The sequence below is a fragment of the Chiloscyllium punctatum genome, chromosome 25 (genome assembly GCF_047496795.1).
Source record: "Chiloscyllium punctatum isolate Juve2018m chromosome 25, sChiPun1.3, whole genome shotgun sequence".
Classification (NCBI taxonomy): domain Eukaryota; kingdom Metazoa; phylum Chordata; class Chondrichthyes; order Orectolobiformes; family Hemiscylliidae; genus Chiloscyllium; species Chiloscyllium punctatum.
In genome coordinates, this window is record NC_092763.1 from 59712529 (window position 1) to 59740409 (window position 27881).

The 27881-nt window shown below is 41.7% G+C and overlaps 1 protein-coding gene across 4 annotated transcripts in view; it reads right to left on the reverse strand.

The window, feature by feature from the left end:
* Window positions 1–25724, reverse strand: part of LOC140495980 (zinc finger MYM-type protein 3-like) — a 141481-nt gene extending 115757 nt beyond the window's left edge. For 3 of the 4 annotated variants that reach the window (XM_072595358.1, XM_072595359.1, XM_072595355.1), the window contains exon 1: window positions 25615–25724. The gene's annotated coding sequence lies outside the window, so the exon portion shown is untranslated. Of the gene's footprint in view, window positions 1–25320; window positions 25416–25614 lie in introns of those variants that run through there. The other variant, XM_072595357.1, reaches the window with a different exon arrangement.
* Between the last annotated feature and the right edge of the window lie 2157 nt (window positions 25725–27881).

The following is a 27881-nucleotide window of genomic DNA, read 5'->3' on the forward strand; positions in this document are numbered from 1 at the left end:
GGACTTTGATCAAATTGGTCAATGGGCTGAAAACTAGCAGATGGAGTTCAATTTAGATAAGTGCAAGGTATTCCATTTTGGTCATACAAACAAGGGTAGGGCTCATACATTGAATGATTGGGCCTTGGGTAGTGTTGTAGAACAGAGGGACCCAGGTATGTAATTCTTTGAAGTTTGCGTCACATACAGGCAGGGTGTTTAAAAAGGCATTTGGCACTCTTGCCTTCATCGCTCAGTCCTTCGAGTGTAGGAGTTGGGAAGTCATGTTGAGATTGTCCAGGACGTTGGCAATGAGAAAGTGTACAAGGTATAAGCAGGTAGGGAAAGAGTTAAGTTTTGGGTTGTGTGAGACAAAGGCTCAGCTCGCATGACTTGGATCAGATAAGAACTTGCAGTAAACAATGCAGGTGCTGGAGACAAGGGTAGTTGGTTAACGAGGTGAAAAAGCACTCATTATGTGAAGCACTTAGCAAGGTTAAGAAGGTTAAGAACATCCATTGTGTAATGCCAGATGGCTTAATCTTTACTGTTGATGCATGCTGATTGTAACGGTCACCCAATCAATATGGATGCTGCCTTATTTGGAAAGTGCTCATTGCAAGTGACTACATAATTCCTTAAGAATCTGCTGTTCAAGAGAAGATGAGAACTCATGTCTCTGTGCACAAGGGTGATACTACTCTCTCCCTCCAGGGCCCAGAATAAAGATGAAGGAGATAAAGCCATACTGCGTCTTTGAATGTTTGCTTTGACTGATACAGGGATAGGGAAACGGGACGACGGCGAAGCTTCTTAGGGAATACTGTGTCCAGTTCTGCTTGCCTAGTTATAGGAAGGATATTATTCAGTTGGAGAGGGTTCAAATTTACCAGGATATTGCCGGGGTATGGAAGGTTTGAGTTATGAAGACAGACTGGACATGCTTGGGAATATTTCCACTGGAACATAGGAGGTTGAAAGATAAACTGATAGAAGTTTATATAACAATGAGGTATACACAGATAATGGTAGTTGTCTTTTGCTTAGGATGGAGGATTTCAAGACTGGAGGCACATTCTGAACGTCAAAGGGCAGAAATTTTAACAAGACAGGGGGCAATTTTTTTTCCCCTCACAAAGAGTGGTTCAGATATGGAATGAACTTCCTGAGGAAGTGGTGGACGCTGTACAGTTACTATGTTTAAAACACATTTGGATAGATACAAGAACAGGAAAGGTTTGGAGGGATATGGGCCAGAAGCAGGTGGGACGAGGTTAGTTTGGGATTATGTTCGGCATTGACTGGTTGGACCAAAGGGTTCGTTCTGAGCTGTAAGACACAATGACCACAACAATCTTCCTTTCTGCTTGATCTATCACTGAACAGTACCCACAATCTGACTCCAGTTTTTGCTTGGGCTTGACACCACATATGTGAAATGCTGCTTTGATCACGAGAGCAGTCACTCTCGCTCTCCCCCCTTGAGTTGTTTTGTCTGCATTCAGACCAAAGATGTTTTGAGTCAGCAGCTGAATGGTTATTATCTGCAACTTACAAAGACACCGAGAAACCATCTGCACACTCATCCTCCACTATGGGACTGCCATTTTATCTTTTACATATTTTACTTGCTCCCCCCACAGAATTTAACGATAAGCTGATAGAAAACTAAGGACAGCAAGAAAATTCTTGGACTCTGTTGAGTAACTTTGTCTCAAGCGGAGGCAGCAACCAGGGTGCTACAGATTTCTCCAAATAAGTCTGAGCAAATAAGGAAGGAAGAAATGAAGAAGGTATTTAGTCATTCCGACTCAGAAACTCTTCCTGGAATGTCCACATACATATGAGCATGGACAAGATGATTGTCAGCATATCCAGAATTAAGACAGTACATTTTAGGGAAAAAAAGTTTTTATTGTGGTCAATTTCTTTGCATGTGCTCTGAATCAGGTTCACATGGTTTCCAGTTAAGTGTAACAGGTTAGGTATGCTAAAATTAACTATACATGGGCAAATGCATTTCAACAGGTTTGTGGCAAAGTGTATGCATTTTGGGATGTACGTTTGCTTGCTGAGCTGGAAGGTTCATTTCCAGATGTTTCATCACCCTACTAGATAACATCTTCAGTGGGCCTCAGGCAAAGCAGTGCTGATAGCTCCTGCTTTGTTTGGGTTTCTTTGGGTTGGTGATGTCATTTCCTGTGAAGTCACTTCCTGTTCCTTTTCTCAGGGGGTGGTACATGGGGGCTAATTCGATGTGTTTGTTGATCAAGTTCTGGTTGGAATGCCATGTTTCGAGGAATTCTCGTGCATGTCTCTGTTTGGCTTGGCTTGTCCTACGATGGATGTATTGTCCCAGTCGAAGTGGCGTCCTTCCTCATCCATTTGTAAGGATACCAGTGAGAGAGAATCATGTCTTTTTGTGGCTAGTTGGTGTTCATGTATCCTGGTGGTTAGTTTTCTGCCTGTTTGTCCAACGTGTTCTTGCAGTCTTTGCATGGCATTTTGTAAATGACATTAGTTTTGCTGGTTGTCTGTATAAGATCTTTCAAGTTCATTAGCTGCTGTGTGAGTGTGTTGGTAGTTTTGTGGGCTACCATGATGCCCTCTACAGACAACCAGCAAAACTAATGTCATACCATACAAGGACTGTAACAAACACTACATTGGACAAACAGGCAGAAAACTAGCCACCAAAATACATGAACACCAACTAGCCACAAAAAGACATAACTCTCTCTCACTAGTATCCAGCTCAGTGAGCAAACCTATATCGAAAACCTCAACCTGAGCTACACATCTTCTCAAAACTTTGCTGCATGCATTTTTATTTGAAGATCAAAATATTGGATTCACACTGCATACCAACGACATTCTCAGAATGAAACAATGATGCAGAAATATTACTTTCACCAAGAGAAGCAATACCAGCGATGTAGTTTCCAAGGAAAGTAGGCATAACTGCAGAATACAAGTCCTCCAAAACCGAAACAGGTCCAACATTGGCACAAAAATTGTCAAGGGAAAACAGGAGCTCTGCAGATACACAAATTCCACCTAGAAATGTCAAACTGCTTGTATCATGGGGAAAAAAAAATCATGCAGATGACTGGAGTCTGTGAAATATAAACAACATAAATGACAAAGAAAGCAAATTAGTACATTTAATGACTCTAACATTCAACTAAAATCCCTTCAGGAGCAAACCAATATCATTCACCCTCCAGTGGAATTGTCATCAATATGGTAGAGATGACAGTGGTTGATGAGGGGTTAATTGGGGATCTGAGAGGAAAGTCCAGACATCAAATCAATGAACAAAATGGCTGAAAATACACAATCCATCTGACTACCTATAAAAATAAACATATTAAGGGGGAGAAGTAATTTGTGCAAAGAACAAGATCCTACCATAGAACCACAGAATTATTTTGAACAACTGCCACTAAAATAATCATCCTTCAGTTTTATCGAACCATTTGATTTTTCAGCACTTTCTGATCTGTTAGCATTGCAACTGTTCCTGATTATAGTTCAAATTAGCAGAATGCCCACAAGCAGTCAGGCTTTGTGATCCAGCCTCCACAGCTCAGTTCTGAAACATAACTGAATTTTTTTTTACTCCTGATTTCTCCCATTCAAATTGTAAAAAGGATTATTTCTACATACTACTCCCATAGCAATGTTGTTAGCGCCTCAAGATGTATCAATGGAACTTAAATTTAAAGCTCGCACATGGTACACAAGAGTCTAAAGCATAACACAGCAGACCTCAAAGAGCATTCCTATCTTCCATTCACTCGTAAAAGCCAGACACACAAGGAGAAAGGACATGCCAGCACAATGTATGCATGTTGCCAGTAAAGGAACAGCTGCATTCTGCACTGTCATAAAAATTGGCAATGCCTTGAGTTAGTGAAGTTAGAATGAACAAACATCAAAGTTGCATTTCAGAGTCACAAAGTCATACAGCATCGAAACAGACTCTTTGGTCCAACTTTAAAATATAAGCATTATTTGCTCAACAACATTTGATAAACAACATTAAGTCATTGCCCAGGTTAAAAATCTCCTCATTGTATCATTGAGTACATTGCCACATTACAAAGTGTGAACATTCTTGTATTGCTGCAACCAGGCATGAATAGTTTTTAACAAATCATTGACATGTATTTTGCAGTAGTAGCAAAGTGAAGGTGTATGGCACCAACATTTTCAATTTCAACCCTGCCATTTTTTGCACACTGCAGCAGGAGCTCCCTCTCCTGGATGTAGCATGGATCCATTGATTAAGTGAGTAAGGTGGCTTACTGGTGAAGCACAATTACACTGAAATTACATTGCTGACCAATAATCACCCTCCCTGAACTCTTCCAATCCTAAATGAGATCATCATCAGCATAGGCTATCAACTTTTGACAAAGCATAACTTCTGGTGCAAGTCAGTTCTCCAGAAATTCAGTGAATTGCAACTGCAAGATCCAAGCGATTCTCTTCTCGAGACACCATTACTATTTGGGGCAGCATGGTGGCTCAGTGGTTAGCACTGCTGCCTCACAGCACCAGGAACCCAGGTTCGATTCCAGCCTCGGGCAACTGTGTGTGGTCTGCACAAACTCCGTCTGCGTGCTTCGGTTCCCTCCCACAGTCCAATAGATGTGCAGGTTAGGTGAATTTGTCATGCTAAATTGCCCATTGTGTTCAGGGATGTGTGGGTTAGATGCCTTAGTCAGGGATTAATGTAGAATAGGGGAGGGGAATGTGGACTTATGGCCTGTTAGAACACTATAGGGGTTTATAATGTTCTACTACAATAACATGACTGCATATAGTATCCTTAACCTAGAAAAAAAAACATTCAAAAGCACAAGACAAAATGACATTGTAATATTGGAGGCAGCGCAGGGAAAGTTGATATAGGTATACAGAGGAACCTTGATTATCTGAACGGGATGGGAAGACACTATTTCTTTCAGATAATTGATTATTCAGATAACCAATCTAACCTTAAACAAGGCAAGTCATGCTGATCTAACACTGTGATCCACCAGAAAGTTTGTTTAAATCTATAGTTTTGATGAGTCTGCTATTTAAACAAACCAAACTCTGCATTCTGCAAATTGCAAAACGGAGAAGGACTAAATCCTTACCATCACGTAAATATATGAAACCCCAGCATTAAACAAGATCCCGAACAGCTTCGACAATCACAAAAGCATTTGTCAGCTTCTGCTGCTAGAAAGACAGAAGCACCACCTTGCGCATGCATTTACTTTCCCACCACTTTTTAAAATGACTGACCTGGGAGAGTGACTGGAATAAAGCACTTACTTTTGCAAAGGGTTGAGTAACTAAACCTTATGTAAAAAATATCCAGTCGCTGATGCATGAAGTGCTTGTGTTTCTTTGTTTTTGCCAGCATTTTCACATGTTCATCAGTACAGGTAACCCAAATTCACTTACCTGTTTGATGTAACATTTCACGGGACCTTGAGATCTAATTTGGATAATCTGATATTCAGAAAATTGAGGTTCCTCTGTAAAAGGATTATCTTAAAAGAGGTTAAATTGGTCAAACCTACCCTTGCTGGAGTTCAGAAGAATTAAAAGAACTGACAAGATTCTCAGGGGTTTGGACAGTATAAATGCACGAGGGTTGCTTCCCTTTGATTTGCAGTGCCAGGGATTTCAGTTCGATTCCAGCCTTGGGTGACTGTATTTGCGGAGTGTGCACATTCTCCTCGTATCTGCATGGGTTTCCTCCCACAGTCCAAAAGATGTGCAACTTAAGTGAATTTGCCATACTAAATTGCCCGATAGTATCCAGGAATGCGTAGGCTATAGGGATTAGGCACAGTTAATGCAGGGTTACGGGTATAGGGTAAGGAATGAGTCTGGGTGGGATGCTCTTTGGTGGGTCAGTGCTCCATGAGCTAAATGAACTCCATCGGCACTATAGAGATTGTATGGTTCTTTGAGAGTGCGTTGGACCAGATAGCATAATCGCAGAGTAAGGGACCGCATAGTTAAGGCAGAGATGACAAGGAATTTCATCTCTCAGAGGGTATTAAATAAGTAGCATTCTTCACCAAAGAGAGTTACAGAGATTGGGTCATTCAGTGTATTCACATTAGGCAGAAGTGGCCAGTAATAAGCAACATACTGGATTAGCACAGCAGTTCAGGCAGCATCCAATTTAGTAATAAGCAACAGCCCAGTAGACAGCACAGATAAGAATAGGCTGTCTGGCACAGTGCCCTGGACTCCACACTCAAAAGCTCCACTACACTGAGTGCTGGATGTAGAACATGAAAAACAAAATAAAAAGTTTTTTTTTAAATTTAAGTTATTTCATTTACCAATGTGGGAACTTAGCTATTTAAAGCAAGTTACTTTGACTCAGAGGGGTACAGGTATAATCTTTTACTTTTTCTCAAGCCCTAAAGAATTTACCTACCATTTTAACAATGATTCCTATGCTTCACGTAAAGTTGCAATTTTCAGGAATGCAACCAACTTTAAGTTGCTTTACAACCAACAGAGTACACACTGAAGGGAAACCACTGTTGTAAAGTAGGCAAAACAGCATGCATTTGCGCTCAGCAAACTCTCCTGCGTTTGATCTTAATCAAATGATCTATTTTGTGATGTTGACTAAGGAATAAAATATTGACCAGGTCAACGGCAGAGGCACACTCCCCAGCTCTTCAACATTGTGCGACAGGACCTTTTGCATCCATCCAAATCAGAAGTTGGGCATCAGTTTAATGACTCATTCAAAAAGCAGCACCTCAGACAGTAAAATACACTGTTAGTACTGCGGTTATCATGCTTGATTGTTTTTGTGTGCTTAAGCTCTGCGATAAGTCTTGAAATTGAGAACTGGGAGATACAGAGGCAAGTGTGCTACCAACATGGCTGTTAATGACAACATACCAGGAAAGGATGGTATGTCAAAAACTTCAGAGACATGAAATGACAATGAATTTAATGCATCATCATGTGACTTTCATTAGGCTTTAAGTGCTGCAGAAAGGGTATAAACCTATGTAAACTATGACAAAGGTGGGCACAGATTTGGGATCAAATTCAAATATACTGGAAACGAGGCAATCACTTCTAAGTAGAAAGTTAACTTTTTTTTTAATATAAGGGAATATAGTATCTATGAGGAACTGTACACAATGTTAGCTAACCTTGGGGCCAGAAGAATAATTAGATAAGCAATTTGTGGGAATGAGATTGGAGAGCAGAAAGGAAGTCTCAACAGGGGCAAACAATATAGCTTGGGAGAGGAAATGAGAGAAGATGGGAGGCAAGCACGCCCAGGGTGAGGGCAGTGGGAGATCTGAAATGGTAGATAAGAGGAAATGAAGGAATGGAAGACAATGAGCAAGGGCAGACTCAAATATTACAGTACAGGAGGCGGCTATTCTGCCCATGCCTTTGCAATAAACATCTGATTACATAAATTTTGTTTTCCAGCTTTTGGCCCATTGTCCTGAAGGTGATGTCAGAGACGTACAGCATGGAAACAGACCCTTCGGTCCAATCCGTCCATGCCGACCAGATATCCCAACCCCATCTAGTCCCACCTGCCAGCACCCGCCCCATATCCCTCCAAACCCGACCTATTCACATACCCATCGAGGTGTCTTTTAAATGTTGCAATTGTACTAGCCTCCATCACGTCCTCTGGCAGCTCAATCCATGCACGTACCACCCTCGGCATGAAAAGATTGCCCCTTAGGTCTCTTTTATATCTTTCCCCCCTCACCCGAAACCTGCACCCTCAAGTTTTGGACTCCCCCAGACTAGGGAAAAGACTATCCATGCCCCTCATGATTTTATAAACATCTATGAGGTCACCCCTCAGGCCTCCGATGCTCCAGGGAAAACAGCCGCAGCCTATCAACCTCTTCCTAAAGCTCAAACCCTCCAAACCTGGCAACATCTTTGTAAATCTTTTCTGAACCCTTGTGCATATTCTTACAAGCATTACAGAATTTAGAACACAGGCGCAGCAAGCAATTAAAGCAGCCTTCACCACAAGGGGATTGGAATACAGGAATAAAGAAATGGTTTTACAATTGCACAGTAGTTTGCTGAGACTATACCTGTAATAGAGGTAGAGGGGGATGGAGGTTGAGGGAAAGACTTGCAGAACTCAGACACAGACACCAGAGGTGCAGAGATGAAAAGAAGGAGGATGCACATTCCCCCCGAAATGGTACTGCCATGGTTAATTACTGCGTGATTAATGCAGAAGTCCGGACTAATTCTCCAAGGGCGAGTTCAAACCCGATCATGGCGGATGGTGGAACTTAAAGTCAATCAATAAAGCCAACCAATAAAGTTGTTTTTCATCTGGTTTACTAATGTTCTTATTAGATCTGGCCTACCGATGATTACAGACCTATAGCAATATGGTTCACCCTTCACTGGACAATCAGGGATGGGCAATAAATGATGACCTAGTCATTCCCATGAATGACCAAAACAAAAGACCACATCCCAGACACCTCCATCACATTGCAAATGAATATCTAATAAAACTGTCCAAGTTCAGACTTTGAGTTCTAAATTTCTACAACCTTTTGTGAAAACCATTTATCCTCAAACCTCCTCTTAGCCTTATGCAAATTGCCTTAAATCTATAATCATTAGTTATTGAACCCTCTACCAGTGGGAAAAATGCCTTCCTATTCACCCTATCTGCATCCTTATCAGACCCTCTTCCAACCTTCTCTGCTCCAAGGAAAGCCACCCTAGACTGTCTGACATTTCTCAACTGAACCCACCACATTACAACTTGTCAGTTTAAAGACCTAGTCGCAATTTTAGTTGTGGGATTTGTGAGGTCACTGCTCCCAGCATGGATCAAATGAACCCTGTCCCAATGGAACAATTCTCTTCGCCAACTACTGCAAGTTCCCCACGAATTGGAATCTATTTGTCTCACACCAATCTATCAACCACGCATTCACCTTTCCAATGTTCTTTACTTTATACCAAGTTACACATTTCTCAAATATTAATTAAGAGATCATCTTTGTGCTCCACTTTCTAATTTAGCCCATAGCCCCTCAACAGAACCACTTTCCCTTAGTCACTGACCATTGGTCTATGGTCAATCTAGGGGTTGTGACACTGATCAGCGTTCTGTTAACTGACCCCCTCCCCAACATATCACAGCATCTGCAGCTCAGACTCCAGCTCATCAACTCTGATCCAAAGTTCTCAGAGCAGCCAACACTTGCAGAAGATAGTATCGCCATGTTTTGCACAGGCATCACCAGCCCCCGCATACTACAACTGCGATTTATCGCCTGCCCAGCATCTATACTTATTTTAATTACTTTAGCTGCTGAATATATTAAGTCAATTTCTTAATTGCATTTTTCAACCATAACATCTCTTCATTTAAACCACTTAAAACATCAAGAAATATGTGCAAGAAATACCTAACAATGACCTGTTGTCCAGTGATGTCACACTTCAGTTCTGACAGTTAAAAACAGGTGCACGGGGCTCTCTGCCTCCAATTTTTGTTTCCCACCACTACATCTCCTCACATGTCAGGTCCTCCAGTCTGCTTTACAGTGATGCTGACTTGCTGCACACTGCTCCCAGTCTCCAAACATTAAGAGCCCCATCAACGAGCCCCGTGAAAATCCACTAGAAACAGATATACTTACGATCACATTCTGTTTCCTGCATCTCACTCAATTTGTCTTGAATACCAAAACAGCTTTTACTTTCTTGACTGGTCTGCCATGAGCGATCTTATCAAAAGCCTTGTTAATGTCCATACATACCACATTAAAATGCATTATTCTTATTAACATACCTAGTTACATCAAACAATTCAAATTTGTCAAACTTTATAACAAATTCATGCTATCCTTGATTCATCCATGACATTTTAAATACATTCCACTTTTCAGATATTCTTTCAAATATTTTCCTTTCATCAAAATTACACTGATTGGCTTTTAATTCCTGGCTTTTCCCTTAATCCCTTTTGTAACAATGGAATAACATTAACAGTCCTCCGATTCCTCACGTGGAGCCAGATAGTACGGATGCTGCAGTAACTTCCAAATTCTATCTCCACCCAAGCCGCCTCCAACAGCCAAGGATACATCTCAATCAGACATGCAGATTCATCCACTTTTAAGGCTGCAGAAAGCCTCAAATTCTTCATCTCTGTCTGTGGGGATGTGCTCTAATATTTCACAGTCTTTCAACCTGACATCGATACCTGCATCATTCTTTTCCATTGTGAAGACCAGCGAATTATTCACGGATATCACAAAACATGTCTTTCGGGTCAACACAAAAAACAAACAGATTCCCTTCTTTTCATTTATTTGTGGGACGTGGCCGTTGCTGGCTGGCCAGCATTTACTGCCCTTCCCTCGTTGCACTGGATAACGTGATTGTCCTCTTGAGCCACTGCAGTCCACATGCTGTAAATAGACCCACATTGCCAACAGAATGGGAACTCCAGGACTTTGAATCAGTGACAGTAAAGATATGGCAATATATTTCCAAGTTAGGATGGTGAGTGGCTTAAAGGGAAATACGCATCTCTCTCTTGCCCTTGTCCTTCTAGACAAAAGTGTCGTGGGTTTGGAAGATGCTGTCTAAGAAGCTTTAGTCAATTTCTACAAGGTAGTTTACAGATAGGCACACACTGCTGCTACTGAACTTCAGTGGCGGACAGAGTTGATGTTTGTGGATGTGGAGCAAGCAAATGGGCTGCTTTGTCCTGAGTGGTGTTAAGCTTCTTCAGGAAGGGTTTAAGGGGGGGGGGTCACTGGACCCAAAACATAAACTCTGATTGCTCTCCATAGATCTGCCAGACGCGCTGAGATTTAGCAGCAATTTGTGTTTTTATTCAAGCTTGAGTGTTGTTAAGCTACACCCATCTTGGCAAGTGGGAAGTATTCCGCCACACTCTGGACTTGTGCCTTGTAGATGAAAAGACTGCTTTGGGAAGTCAATAAGTGAATCGCTCAATGCCGTATTCCTAGCCTCTCACCTGTTCTTGGAGCCACGGTGTTTATGTGACGAGTCCAACTGAGTTTCTGATAAGCCCTTTAAGTTATTCTTTTACTCTTTACATATTTAAACAAATATTTTGTGTTTTCCTTTATTCTACGTGCCAATGCTTTCTTGTGTATTCATTCTGCTTTCCTAATTTTAAAACTGCCCCGACGCTCATTATATACCTCGCCTTTTCAATCCTAATTTTTATGCCCTTGACATCCAGGATTCCCTAAATTTGGACCGAGCCTTATGTTTCTGCAAAGTCTATTTCCCTGGTAGTCTCACTAATTCCTCCTTGAATGTCTCCCACGGTTCTGACAGTTTTATCTGCAAGTAACTTCCCCTGGTCACTTGGATCAAAACAGATTTTCTTTCTAAAACTAGCTCACGTTCAGTTAAGAACTTCTATTCCAACCCATCCTTATCCTTTCCATAACTATCCAAATCAAAGTGGAATTATGGTCACTGTCTCCAAACTGTTACCTTACTTGAAATGAGGTCCAGAACAGTTCTTGTGAAGCTTTCTAAGTACTGATTAAAAGCATTTCCTTGGATGAAATTTAAGAATTTTGCTCTCTCTCAACCGTGAGCACTAAAACTATCCCATTAATATGTGGGTATGAGAAAATCTCCTACTATTCCTGTATTATTCGTACTCATCTCTGAAATTTGATCAGATTAGCTAATTGTCATCCCGTTTTCTCCCGCTCAGTTGAAACGAAACGCTCAGATACACAGTAGTTTTACCTCCATCTTTATTCTGGGCCCGGAAGGGAGAAAGAAGGTTCGCCAAAGTGCGCAGGGACATGAGTTCCTGGTCTTGTCTTTCAAATAGGAGTTTCTTAATGAATTATATAGTCACTTACAAGGAGGAGCATCCAGATAAGGTAGCATGCATATTGACTGGGTGACCGTTACTATTGACACTCGCTGATTGTAAAGATTAAGCCATCTGCTGTTAAACAATGATTGTTCCGAACCTTAACTGGCTTCACGTAATGAATACTTTTCACCTTGTTAAACTGACCTGACATACTGAATACTTCCAAGAGTGTTAAATGGCTCTACATAATGAATGCTTTTCCATCTTGTTAACCCATTATCCTTTCCTCCAGCACCCCATTGTTAAGTCTAAGTCCTTATCTGATCTGAGTCATACTCAGCTGAACTTCCTGTTTCACAAAACTCAACTCTTTCCCTGCCTGCTTATATCCTTTACACATGCTCAGGCTGAGTGGCAGACGGGAATTTAACTTCCATAAATAGGAGTTGCTGCATTTTGGTATGCCAAATCAGGGCAGGACTTACGACAGTTAATGGCAGGATGCTGGGAGAAATGACTTGGGGTGCAGGTTCCTTGAAGGTGGAGTCACAGATAGACAGAATAGTAACAGGGTAGTTGCCTTAATACAAGTTGGAATGTCATGTAGCTGTACAGAACATTGGATAGGCCACTTTTGGAAGAGTGCATTCAATTCTGCTCTCCCTGCTACAGGAAAAATGTTGTTACGCTTGAAAGAGTGCAGTAAAGGTTTACAAAGATTGTTCCAGGATTGGAGGATTTGAGCTATAGAGTGGCTGAATAGGCTTGGGCTATTTTTCCTGCAGCTTGGAGACTTATGGATGACCGTATATGGGTTTATAAAATCATAAGGGGCATGGATAGGGTAAGTAGAAAAATTCTTTTTCCCAGGGCATAGGTTTAAAGTGAGAGGGGAAAGATATAAAGGGGTCCCAAGGGGCAATTTTTTCCACACACAGAAGGTGGTGAGTGTATGGAATGAACTGCCAAAGGAAGTGGAGGAGGCTAGTGCAATTACAGCATTTAAAAGGCATCTGGGTGGGTACAAATGCTGGGAAAGGGGACTAGATGAATTTAAGATATCTGGTCAGCATAGACGAGTTGGAATAAAGGGTCTTTTATCATGCTGTACAACTCTATTACTATGTCTGATGCTCCTTGATTGACCCCTACACTACACACCCAATAGTGTGTTTGTTTTGCCACTGAGGGTTTTTTTTCACCTCTACCCATAAGGCTTCATTTCATGATCCTTCCAAAATATCATCCCTCTTCACTACTTTAATTGACTCCTTTAGCAACTCCCCTTCTATTCCCCTCTTTATCTTGTCTGAATACCCTATTAACCAGGAATGCTGAGTTGCCAACCCTGTCCATTGAGTCAAATCTCGAATGTAACAACATCATATTCCCACAAGCCTATCTGTGCCCTCAGTTCATCTACCTGATTGCTCAGGCTCCTTACATTAAAATACATTCCATTTAGCCTTGCTAAACTCATTTCTTCCTTATCCAACCTATATTTATTTCCTCTGTCTTCCAGACTCTAATTCTAACTCAGCTTCTCTCCGTTCTGAACTACTTGTTAGGATCCCCTGCTAATCTAGTTTAAATCCAACTCAACAGCATTAGTACATATCAAAAAGGTAAAATGGATCATCGCAGTCTTAACAATTAAGATATCCAAATATTGCTGCACACCATGGAGGGAAGTGGACAGAATGGTTTATGGCACAGATTGTTAGCAATAAAAGAGAAGTGGGGGAATTATGTATGCATGATCTTGTGATGATTGTCTGTTTTAGTAAAAGATAGTGAAACCCTACAGTATTCAAATAATCCAGATCTGGCTAACCTATTCTCCAAAGCAAACCACATAGTAATGAAATACAAACACAAATGAAAAGCAAGTTAGTTCTGAAAAATTCTGAAAACTCCATAGGCTAATGAAGTGAATGTTTTATTGACTTAAAAAAAAGTCATCCCCAGTCTCTTATGAATTTGCTTACAGTCAGTTCGACTAAAATGTGTAGTTCCATTCTCATGCAATCCTGTTGTAAGAAAATCACGTAATAGCAACACCATTTAAACTAATCAGGCCGGAATTATGTTATAACCAATACACACTGTAAAACTTTGTGTTTTACAAACAATCCCCAATTCAACAATCGTGTTATAACAAATTCATGCTAACGAAATACACATTACAACCCTTTCTAGTCTCACTATCTCCGGTGCTGAGCAAATTTGAGGGCAATGTTGATAAACTAGGCAAGGTAGTTATTGCCATTGTCATTCAATGGTCTGAATTTTAGAACACAAATATCATTTAGTTTAGCAGTTGGAGGTTTTAAATCCAAAGCGAAGGGTCACAGAAAGGATAGCTGCTAATTAATCCAGTGAAGAATTCACAAGAAATTTGGTCATTCAGAACGTTGAACTAAGAGTCATAGAGATATACAGCATGGAAACAGACCTTTCGGTCCAACTCGTCCATGCTGACCAGACAACCAAATAAATCTAGTCCCACTTGTGAGCATTTAGCCCAGATCTCTCAAAATCCTTCCTTTTCATATATCCATCCAGATGTCTTTTAATTGTTTAAAATTGCACTAGCCTCCAGCACTTCCTCTGGCAGCTCATTCCATACATGGACTACCCTCTGCACGAAAAAGTTGCCCTTTCAGTTCCTTTTAAATCTTTCCACTCCCACCTTAAATCTATGCCCTCCCTTTTTGGGCTCCCCACCTCAGGGAAAAGACCTTACCTATCTACCCTGTCCATGCCCCTCATGATTTTATAAATCTCATAAGATCACCCCTCAACCTCTGACACTCAAGGGAAAATAGCCCCACCCTATTCAGCCTCCCCCCTCCATTCGAGTCCTCCAATCCTGGCAACACCCTCGTAAACCCTTTCAAGTTTCACAACATCCTTCCTATATCAGGGAGTATATACAGATGTACTTAAGTAAGAGCGAGCTCAATAGGAGGCAAAAAATAATACAGAATTTTATCGTGATATGGTGAGATAAAGTAGGGTGTGAAGAAGATTCATGTGGAGTACAAACACGAGCATAGCTCCATTGTATCAGATAACTTGTTTCTCTTCTGGTGAAAGATCACTGATCTGAAACTTGAACTCATTTCCCTCCACAGATGCTACCTTACCTACTGAGTATTTTCAATGTATCTTGTTTCAATTTCAGATTGCCAGCCTCCATAATATTTTGCTTTTCATTGGCCTTTTCCTTGAAGTTTGTTCTATGTCGCCTCAAATTAGTCTAATGTTAACATATATAATGAATACTCTTCTGTCTCTTTATGAAAATACATTCTACTCCATCCAAAATCCAATTGATCTCCAGGGAAATGCAGAACAAATTTTAAAACTCAGGTCAAGTAAGGGGAAAATACCCCCTTTCCAATCAGAGTAATCAAAACAAGTTAAAGAGATCGCCCTTGTCCAAATTTGTTGCAGTACTTACATTCTGCAAACAATTATTTTCAACCAAACAAGAAATCACCTGAAGAGAAAAAGTGAGGACTGCAGATACATGAGATCAGAGTCAAGAGTGTGATGCTGGAAAAGCACAGCAGGTCAGGCAGCATCCGAGGAGCAGGAGAATCGACGTTTTGGGCATTCCTGATGAAGGGCTTCTGCCCGAAACATTGATTCTCCTGCTCTTTGGATGCTGCCTGATCTATTGTGCTTTCCCAGCACCACACATACAACAAGAAATCATCCAAGTCCAGTCAGAAGAATTCAGTCAGTTGACACCTACCACAAACTACTATTGCAGAGAATCCAAGATTCCATGAAATAAACCACCTCCTGACACCTAACTAGATGTGGTCTTATATAACAAAGTTGCAACATCTCATCCTTCCTTAACTTGAACAAACGGAACTGGAACAAAACATATCCTCTTCGTGATCTTATAAACCTCAAATCAGACCATTTTGAAATCTATGCATCTCACAAATGCAGGGTCTTGATTTTTTTAAGTTCTCTTCATAATGGAGATGCCTCATGCTCAAAATTAGCATGCTGCTGTATCCTCTGCTGTATCCTGTCCAAAGTCACCAAACTTGTGAGATAACCAAAACTGGACATAATATTCAAAGTGAGGTCTGGTCAAATTCAGTTTAGGAGAGTGGTCCAAGAAATGGCTGATGAAATTCAATGTGAGCAAATGTGAGGTCTTGCACATCAGAAAGAAAGAATACAGGGACGGACTATTTTCAACACCTCATTTGCTTTAATTAAAATTTCATTCATGAATCCTGATGGGTATACATAAACACACACATATGCATAATGATTTAAACGTCATTTGAGAGTCACCTGATCAATCTCCACAGGCATAAAACCCAACACATGCCTTAAAATTACCTCCAAAAAATGCAAATAGAGACCCAAATGTAGATCAATGAAATTGAAGGGCAGGGGTCCCATTTAACCTTGCAGGACATGAATGCTAATACAGCTAAACAGATTTAAATCCATCTACAATGGCCTTACACCAATGTGGTCAAGGCAATCCTCAACCCAGTTCAAAATATTCTGATAATACAATATCAGAAGTGTGGCTTGCAGAAAAGCTTAGTTTGGTACTCATCTAAAGCACTTTGAAAGTCAAAGTAAACAATAATAGGGGCTCAGTGATTAGCACTGCTGCCTCATAGCACCAAGGACTTGGGTTTAATTCCACGCTTGGGCAACTGTGTGTGGAGTTTGCATATTCTCCCCATTTCTGCATAGGTTTTCTCTGGATACTCAGATTTTCTCTTACAGTCCAAAGATGTACAAGCTCAGTGGATTAGCCATGGAAAATGCAGGGTTAGAGGGATAGGATTGGGGGTGGTATCTGGGTATAATGTTCAGTATGTAAGAAACAAACGAGAGGCAAAAGTAGAAATTGGGCCGATCCAAATTGATGCAGGAAGGCTAGTGATGGGAGGTAATGAGCAAATGTGAGGTCTTGCACATCAAAAAAATACAGGGACGGACTATTTTCTAAACAGTGAGAAAATTCTTAAGCCAATGTACAAAGGGATCTGGGAGTGCTCGTCCAGAATCCTGTAAAGGATGACTTGAAGGTTGAGTCTGTGGTTAAGAAAGCAAATGTAATGTTGTCATTTATCTCAAGAGGGCTGAAATGTAAAACAGCAATGTGCTACTGAGACTTTATAAAGCTCTGGTTAGGCCCCATTTAGAGTACTGTGACCAGTTTTGGGCCCCACATCTCAGGAAGGACATACTGGCACTGGAGCGTGTCCAGCGGAGATTCACACGGATGATCACTGGAATGGTAGGCCTAACATAAGATGAACGGCTGAGGGTCCTGGGATTGTATTCATTAGAGTTTAGAAGGGTGAGGGGAGATCTAATAGAAACTTAGAAGCATGGCTTAGAAAGGGTGGATACCAGGAATTTGTTTCAGTCAAGCGGGAATACTAGAACCCATGGGCACAGCTTTAGAATTAGAGGGAGTTTTTAAAATCAATTTAAAAACAGAAATGAGGAGACATTTCTTCCAGCCAGAGAGTGGTGGGCTTGTGGAATTCATTGCCATGGAGCGCAGTGGAGGCTAGGACATGAAATGTCTTCAAGGCAGAGATTGATCAACTCTTTATCTCACAAGGAATTAAAGGATACAGGAGAGTGCGGGTAAGTGGCGTTGAAATGCCTAGCCACGAATGAATGACTTGATGGGCTGTATGGCCTTACTTCCACTCCTATGCCTTATGGTCTTCACAATGTCGATGTGGACTCAATGGGCCAAATGGCCTGCTTCCATACTGTATGGATTCTACGATAATGGGCTTGCCTCATCTACAACCTTGTAATTTCAATAAGATACAACTGATTTTAAAACAGAAACTTTTCAGAAAATCATACAGGTTTCCCTTTGCATATAACTATCTATTCAACCAATCATATCGTACACCCTGTTAATCCACTCACTTATTTTTCTGGTTACAAATGTCAAATCAAAGCAGCCTAAATCATCAGGATTGCCTTGACACTTTCTGAAAAGAAAATTGGGGGAGGACACTAGCTTCCCTTTATGTTTATGAGACGTTTACCAAGTGCAGTAAGTTATTCAATCTACGACCAGGATTTTATACAGCACGTGACCCATCCCTCCCAAGGCACTCAGTCGAAGGATGCAGGTTTTTTTCATTTCAATACATTTGAAAATGTGTTTTGCTCTACTGAAGCTATAATGTGGATTTTCCAGCCTTAACGCCACTAATTCCTCTGCTCTCCTATCATTCCTCAAGAGCTTTAAATTCCACTATTGCTAAATAATTTCACACAATAAAAATTAAGAAAATTATTAGATCCAATTTCCACGAGCATGGCAAATCCACTATTTCAGAACCAGCACATGCAGAACATTTCTCAGCAAATCCAACAGCATTCTATTAGGATTTTATCAAAGCACAATGTGTGTTTGTTACTTTCCTATTCTGACCTCTCAAAAACACCCAATAGCAAACAGTGTGTCCTTCCAGACTTTGGAACTGCTGTACAATCTGTTTGAATTCTGATACTTAATGTGCAATGTTGATATTACACACACAATATAAACTGGCAACATATTACAAGTTTCAGAATCTAAACAACAACAATGCGGCTTTATCAAACTGTTTCAGGAGTTGTAGAAAAGATGTCAGCCAGATCGTTGCTAACAAGGAACCACTAACACAAGTGACATTTTCTGGACCGAACCAATAGATAAACAAGACTAATTCTCAAGTGTCTTGATTAATGCTATGGAAAACAGAAGTAACTAAGTCACCTAATTGCCAAATTCACTGTTACTTTATCCAACATACAAAACGTTTTGACACATGTGGACCATGCTTAGTATTATTTTTAAAAAGTCAGCTCAGCAAGTGGTGAATACCAGCAGATTGAATGCACCCAGCCATGTTTTTATTTTAGCTATTATTTTTCCCCAAAACATTCAATAATTTATTTGAGACTGCCTCAAACAAACAAGTTATATGTGATCGCCTTCAAAGCTCAATGCAAACAAGCAGTTAACACCACTACTGTATTATAGATATTACTGTTGTATGCAGTATGGAGACTCCTTAACCTAACCTTTCGTTTTTCTTCTCGTTGAGGAAGCTTCCAACTTCTATTTAACTTTCAAGATTGAAATGGATGAGAAACTACATACCTGGGAGGTACAAGAGTGAATCCATCACCACTTATTAGTGTGATGACCCAGTGATGTATCAACAAGCTATCTAACTGTGGCTAGAGAGTTTGGTTTTCTGACCTAAAAGTTGTCGTTGGCAGAAAATTATGGCAAGTTCACCGTGCTTCAACATAAAAAGTGGAATTAAACCTCAAAATAACATAAGGCATAAATTTAGTAAAGAAAATGTCAGTAATTCTAAGTGTGAAATGAAACTGATGGGAAATGGAGTTTTCCCCACTTCAGACATTCTTCCCCAAAAATAAGCACTCTTGGACAAGAGCTGAACTAATGGTGACTAAACAAGTAGAATCAGTTATCCATTGAGCAGGATATGTGAAATGATATGGTCAGTCCTTTTTCAATCTAGGTGTTCAAGCAACAATCAAACAGGTAATAGTGTTGGCTAGTCTCAAAGAAAGCTTGTACTGTGCTTGCAATGTTAGTTCTCTCTCAAGAGATGCTGCTGAAGCTCCTGAGTTTCTTGAACAAACTAGTGAGGAACACTACATGTGCTCATGGTGCTTTCCTGAACCTGTGGCCATCCTTTCTCAGAGACCTTGATGCAAACGCCAGGTGAGAGAGATGAACGAGTGTCAACATATCTCAATTAAAATACAAAAGAAATGTATCTATATGCCTAAAAACAGGCAATACCCCATTGTAATAAAGGCACCTTATAAGTAATATAATACATTTAATTGTTTATGCTGATGCAAATAACACCCAGCTGGCTAAGAGTTCCATTCATAGACTGATTTGTATGCTCAACCTCAGACAACATGAATATCTCAAAATCCAAAGTACACTCAGCTGAGGATTGGCAAAAGTGACATTTATGGAATACTTAACTGAGTACTTGAAATGTCGTAGCACACACAAGCATAGGCCACGTGCTGGAAAATGGGATGAGAATACAGAAACACAGAATTTTACAGTTCTGAGATGGTCACTTGACCAGCTCCTGAAAGAGTTATGTAGCTGGTCCGTTCTCCAACTCTATCTCCATAACCTTCTCACTTCATCATTTTCAACATATAACCGGCTCTCTTTTGAAAACTCCTATGAAATTTGCCTCACCACGCTCCCAGGCAGCACATCCCAAATCCTGGCAACTCTGAGGAAAGAGATTACTCATCTTACTCCTGGTTTTCTTGCTGTCTTGAAATTGGGATCCCTAGTTACTGACATACTAACTAGTGGAAACAGTGCATCCTTCTTCATCCTGTCAAAATTGTTGATAATTTTGAACACCTCAATAAGGTTACCTATTAATCTTCTCTACTTCAAGGGGAATAAGCCCAATCTCTCCACGATTTCCTTGTACCCAAACTCCTTCCTTCCTGGTATCATTCTCGAAAATCTTCCTTGGAGCCTCTCAACAGAGCTTTAACATCTTTCCTTGAAGAAACTGCCCAGAACTGAACACAGTACTCCAAATGTGGTGAGACCAATGATTGTAGGGGGTGCAGCAACACTTCCTCACTTTTATACTCTATGCCTCTATTTATAAACCAAAGGATCCTATATGCCTTCTTAACAATTGTTTCAACATGCCCAGCCACCTTAAGAGAATTATGGGTATGAACCCAGAGGTCCCTCTGCTACTGTACTCCCTAAAAATCATACCATTGAGTCTGTATTGTCTCTCCATGCTTCTTCGACCAAAATGCATCACTCACATTTCTCTACATTGAAGAGCATTTACCAGGAGTCTGCCCAAGTTCTCAACTTAACAATATCTCTTAGAAGTCACTCAGCATCATCCTCACAATTCACTATTCTCCCTCGCTTCATATCCTCTGCAAATTTAGAGAGTTTGCCCTCATCGCCCATCTCTAAATCGTTTTATAAAATCAGAAAAAGCAAATGTCCCAACACCGTTCCCTGAGAAACACCACTTCCAACTCTTCTCCTCTGAGAAATGCCCATCGACACCTATCCTCTGTTTCCTATCTTTCAGCCAACATGTAAATCCATGCTCCCAAGGACCCATCAATCCCAAATATTTCTCATTTACTAACCAAGCTGCCATGTGGCATTGTATTAAATGTTTTCTGCAAGTCCAAATATACAACATCCACAGCACTACCCTCAACTATCTGTCATCACAAATAACTTAGTCATAGAGATGTACAGTATAGAAACAGACCCTTCGGTCCAACTGGTCCACGCCAACACAATATTCCAAAAGTGGCTGAACCAATGTCCTATACAGCCGCAACACGACCTCCCAACTCCAACACTCAATGCTCTGGCCAATAAAGGAATGCCTTCTTCACTACCCTATCTACCTGCAATTCCACTTTCAAGGAATTATGAACCTGCACTCCAAGGTCTCTGTTGAGCAACATTCCCTAAGACCTTACAGTTAAATATGTTAGTCCTGCTCTGCTTTGCCTTTCCAAAATGCAGCACCTCACATTTACCTAAATTAAACTCCATCTGCCACTCTTCAGCCCATTCGTCCATCTGATCAAGATCCCATTGTACTCTGAGGTAACCTTCTTTGCTGCCCATCACTCCTCCAAATTTGGTGTCATCTGCAACTTACTAACTATACCTCCGATGTTCACATTCAAATCATTGATATCAATGTCAAAATGCAGTGGACCCAGTACTGACTTTTCTGGTACACCATTGGTCACAGGCCTCCAGTCTGAAAAGCAACCCATCTCCACGACCTTCTACCTTCAAGCCAGTTCTGTATCCATATGGTTAGTTCTCACTGTATATCCATGCGATCTAACATTGCTAACCAGTCTACTATGGGGGACCTTGTCGAACTCCTTACTGAAGTCCATATAGATCATGTCCACTACTCTGTCCTCATCAATCCTCTTTGTTACTTCTTCAAATAGCTCAATCAAGTTTGTGAGCCATGTTAACTAGCCCTAATCAGTCCTTGCCTTTCCAAATACATGCAAATCCTGTTCCTCAGGATTCCCTCCAACAACTTGCCCACCAGCAACATTAGGCTCGCCGGTCTATAGTTCCTTGGCTTTTCTTTACCATCTTTCTTAAGAAGTGGCACCACGTTAGCCAACCTCCAGCACCTCACCTGCAATTATCAATTATACAAGTATCGCAGCAAGGGACCCAGCAATCACTTTCCTAGCTTCCCACACAGTTCTTGGGTACACCTCATCATGTCCAGGAGATTTATTCATCTTTATGCATTTTAAGACATCCAGCACCTCTTCCTCTGTCTTGTGGATATTTTTCAATATGTCACCATCTAGTTCCCCACATTCTATATCTTCCATGTCCTTCTCCACAGTAAACACTTGTTTAGTATCTCCCCCATCTCCTACAGGTGCACACAAAGGTTACCTTGCTGATCTTTGAGGGGCCCTATTCTCTCCCTAATTACTCTTTTGTCCTTAACGTACTTGTAAAAATCCCTTCGGATTGCCCTTAATCCTATTTGCCAAGGCTATCTCATGTGCCCTTTCTGCCCTCCTGATTATCCTCTTAAGCGTACTCTTACTGTTTTTGTACTCCAAGGATTCACTCAAACTCTGCTGTCTACACCTGACACATGCTTCTCCTTTTTTACCAAAACCTCAATTTCTTTAGTCATCTAACATTCTCTACAGCCAATTAAATTTGTCAGATATGCCCTGCCCTTGACAAAGCCATATTGACAGTCTAGTATTAACTTATTTTACTCCAAGTGCATACTTACTTCATCTGTAAATCTGGCCTCCTTGTTTTCCCACTATTGATGTCAAATTGACAGGTCTGTAGTTTCCTGGGTTATTCTTTGTCTCTTAAACAACGGTATCACATTTACAATCCTCCAGTCCCCTGGGACTCATCCTATGTTCAGAGGAGCCCGGAAAATTTCTGTCAACAGATCCGCAGTTTGCTCCCGTAACTCTCTCAGCAATCTAGGACGCACCTCATCTGGGCCTGGTGACTTGGCTACCTGGAGTGCAGGCAGCCTTTTTAGGACCTTTTCTCTATCATTTACCATTTAGTTGCTCAACACACATTTTCAACCAGGCCACTGTGACCATCTTGTAATTTGGTAAAGACAGAAGCATAATAGTGTTCTTTTAGTACCACTGTCATTGACCTCACTCTCTTTCACTTTTACTATTAATACACATGAAGAATATTTTACTGTTTGGTTTAGCAGAACCTGACATTGGTTCCTCATTCTTCCTCTTAGCCCTTCTCATGCATTTGAGATACTCTTCCTGATTTCTATTGATATTATCATTCTCGTATCAATCATTTGCCCACCTTTTCTTCCTTAGTTTCTCAACAATATCTTTAATCAGGCAAGATACTCTTGCTTTAGTTACCCTATATTTATTTTTCACAGGTATGTACCTAGCTTGCACCCTATTTGTCTCCCTTTCTGAAATTTTCCCATTTTTCATCCACTGTTTTATCCACCAAATGCACTTCCAATCAACACACTCCAGTTCAACTTCCAATTCCCAACAATCTGTCCTTTTCCAATTTTGATTCTTAGCATTGACTGATTTTCACCCCATTTAGATACTTGTAGCCCACACGTGCATTATGGGCCAAAGAGTCTCTTTCTATACTGTAAAACTCTATGACATTTTACCATGCATCAGAAACAGCAACCTTTTTGTATCCATATTTCTTGTAATCCTCACTGCATCATTCCTGTTCAAGGGCACAAGTTCACCAAATTCTATTCATTTGTGAGCCAATAGAAAAGAGAGAACTAAAAGCCAACACTTACTATTCTGGTCACAACATGGTACAAACAATTGTCCCCTGCCTTAAAAACAATGTGATTACATTAAGATGATGTGCACAACGCTAATGCTTTATAATGGAGATTTTTTTAAAATGTGGTACAATAATCCAAATATCCTTGTCCGAGAATTTGGTAAATGCACAACGTTGTACCATTCGAGCCTGATCAGGGAAGTCCGAGCTTGCATCGCTCATCTGTATTGATCTGAACATTGCATACAAAGAGCTGCCGTTTGACCAGGTTTTATTTTGCTCTAAAGAAATCAGTAAAGATAACTCCAACAACGATCGGTTGCCCGGCCGCTGCTGGGCTAGATATCAGGCGAGGACATCTTGCTATGCTTTTCTCCTCCACAATTTCTCTCTCATCTCCGAGCAGCAAACACAAACTGATATAAATATGAAGTTAGCTGAAAATGTGTTGTTGGAAAAGCGCAGCAGGTCAGGAGCATCCAAGGAACAGGAGAATCGACGTTTCGGGCCTGAACCCTTCTTCAGGAATGAAGAATTCCCGAAGAAGGGCTGATGCCCGAAACGTCGATCCTCCTGCTCCTTGGATGCTGCCTGACCTGCTGCGCTTTTCCAACATCACATTTTCAGCTCTGATCTCCAGCATTCGCAGTTTCTCACTTTCTCCCACAAATATGAAGTTAGCAGAGATCAGCCAGCAACCTGTAGAGTATGCAATCAAACGCTTTTTTTTGAGGGGTGGGTATTGAAACAAGCAGCATCAAGTGAACTGTTTGTAACATTTGTTACTGGGCTGTGCACTTTCATGCACGTCCTTCCTTAGCCTTATTTACTGAGAGTGCGAGCAAACAAGGAACAGCAACAACTAACGGGCGACCCCCACGCTTTTGAGCGAGATAGTCTTCAGATTCATTGCTGTAATTGGTGCTGCTGGCTGGAATGTATGTGCTCAGGGCTCAGGAGAGGATCGTTCCACAATCCCGGAACGGATTCCCACCTCCTGAACCGGATTCCCATTTCCACCCCTCAGCCCCAGCCACCCACCCACCTCCCTCAACACGAGCTGACTCCAACTCCAACCCACCCACCCACCCACCGTCTGACTGGGCGAGACGTCTCCAACCGCCACCATCGCCCCTCATTTAATTCCAAACAAAAAAAAACACACACACAAATAAAGTCTGTTTACCACCATTTTCAGAGCAAAAAAAAATGTGCTTGCGATGCGACGGCACAGAAGGGCAGACTTAAAATGGACCAGTGAACGAAATACACACACATCGAATATCCCTGACTCTCCAACAGAGCGGATTTTATGTGTATTTTTAAAGAGGTCACACCAAGCCAGCGGGGAAGGAAAACTATCGAAACCCACTAAAAAAAAATGCACCAGACGTTAAGTGATAGGGATAGATTTCACCCCCAAACACGAGCCATTTGTTGCACCAGAACCGAGATAAAACGCTACTCAGATAGGATTCCACGATTGCAATTTTTTTTTTAAATGTACACATCCAGAGGCGTTAAAATAATTTTTCATCCCACCCCACACCTTTCTCGATTTGACCGGAGCACACCTCCTCGCGGATTTTTTTTGTTCCCTCAGTTTTTTTTTCTTGCGCCGAGTCCGCCATTATTACATGCAGCCATCCTGCGTGAGGCGCACAACACACACAGAGAGGCAGCCACTCGCTTCAAATAAAAACACCCACACTTCCCACCTCCAAATTTCAACTACCCCTGGAATTAATGAGCTAAACCGAGCAACGAATTTTCCCACTCCCGCAGGCCCTTCATCAACGACATTTCGAAGCCCCCCTCCTTCAAAAAAAAAGTGCGGAAATACCTGCGCCACGGCTGCTCAAGAGACACCAGCGGCAGCGCCAGCTCCAGATGCCGGCGGTTCCACTCAGGATCACAAACCTCACTTTCCGAGCAGCGCTACAAACTGAGCGCTCCGCGTGATTGACAGGGCCAAGGGGGGGCGGGACTACTGAGGGATTGGAAACGGTAAGCGGGAGGAGGCGGGGCCCAGCGGGCAGATTGACAGGGAAAAGGGGGGGCGGATCACCGCGCCCGATTGACCGGAGGAAGGGGAGGGGTTGCTCCGTCTGATGGACAGCTCGGGGATCGAGGGCACGGAGGGGGAGGGCAGTTACGGAGGTCTGATTGACAGTTGGAAGGTGAGGAGGGGCAAGTGCCGCTCCCCCAACTCCCCGAACCAAAGGGAGCGGGGCGGGGTTAGGCAGACAAAAACTGTTCCAACAATCACCGCCTTCTGTCAGCGCGTGGTGTGCGCGCCCGCCCGCTCACCTTTTTTTTATTGTTTTAGTGATTCGTAGGGGAGCGGGTGGGAGTACAAAACCTGATTAAAAGGGAAGTACGCGGTCGGTAACTTAACGGAAAAAAAACGTACGAACACCTGTAGAACAGAAAATCCTCAAAAAGCGTGCCTTCAAAAGCAAGATTAATATTAAAAACAGAAACTGATGTCGAAAATTTGAAACAAGAACAGAAATTGCTGGAGATATTGAGATCTGGTAGCATTTGTGGAAAGAAAGCAGTTTACGTTTAGCGTGCAGCTACCCTTCAGATAAATCTTAATGTGTGGGAAAAGGATAAGCAAAAGGACATTCTTTGAATTAAACATTTAAACATACTTGTGTTGCTGCATAAAAATGTGTGTAAATTGTTAAACCACTAAGAAAATTTGTGGAATTGTTGACAAATAAAACACTTGTGCAGAGCACAGTTAAAACGAAGGGGTTTGCTCAATAGTAGGCCTCACTCATACTCCTAAGTTAAATCCATCACTGAACACATCCATTCATCAGACAATGTCAGGTGTACTGAATAAAATGCCATTTGTTTGAAGTTACAGAGAAATGAAATACTACTCACTTAGCCTTAACTCCTGCAAGGAATACTGGTGTAATAATTACAGTAGCGAGGTTCATACAGGTGGCTGGCCTGGCTGCGAACGCTAGCCAGAAGGAATGAGAGTTATGCGTATACTTTTAGAGTTCTGGGGGTATTTGAGGTTACAGTGAGTTCAGAGTCAAGAGTGCTCACCTCCTTCCAAGGACCCAAAGGATCCTTCCACATCTGACAGAAATTTACCTGTACCTCCACAAATGTCATCTACTGTATCCATTGCACCTGATGTAGTCTCCTCGACATGGGGGAGATAGGACGCCTACTTGAGGATCATTTTAGAGAACATCTCTGGGACACCCACATCAACCAGCCCCCACCGCCCTGTAGCTAAACACTCCAACTCCCCCTCCCACTCCATCAAGGACATGCAGGTCCTGGTCCTCCTCCATTGCCAAACCATTACCACCTGACATCTGGAGGAAGAATGCCTCATATTCCACCTTGGGGCCCTGCAAATACATGGGATCAATGTGAATTTCAACAGTTTCCTCATTTCCCCTCCCCCCACATTATCCCAGTCCCAAGCCTCCAACTTGCAACTGCCCTCCTGACCTGTCCATCACCTTTCCCATCTATCTGCTCGACCCTCCTCTCTGACCAATCACCTTCTCCCTCACCTTCATCTACCTATCGCATTCTCAGCTCCCTTCCCGCCCCCAACCCCACCCTCCCTCCCATTTATCTCTCAAATCCGTGGCCCACAAGCCTCATTCTCTCTGGGTTGGTGTGGATTTGTTGGGCCGAAGGGCTTGTTTTCACACAATAGACAATAGATGCAGGAGTAGGCCATTCAGCCCTTCGAGCCTGCACCGCCATTCAATATGATCATGGCTGATCATTCCCAATCAGTATCCTGTTCCAGCCTTATCTCCATAACCCTTGACTCCACTATCTTTAAGAGCTCTATCCAATTCTTTCTTAAATAAATCCAGAGACTGGGCCTCCACTGCCCTCTGGAGCAGAGCATTCCACACAGCCACCACTCTCTGGGTGAAGTAGTTTCTCCTCATCTCTGTCCTAAATGGTCTACCCCGTATTTTTAAGTTGTGTCCTCTGGTTCGGCACTCCCCCATCAGCGGAAATATGTTTCCTCCTGCCAGTGTCCAATCCTTTCATAATCCTATACGTTTCAATCAGATCCCCTCTCTGTCTTCTAAACTCAAGGGTATACAAGCC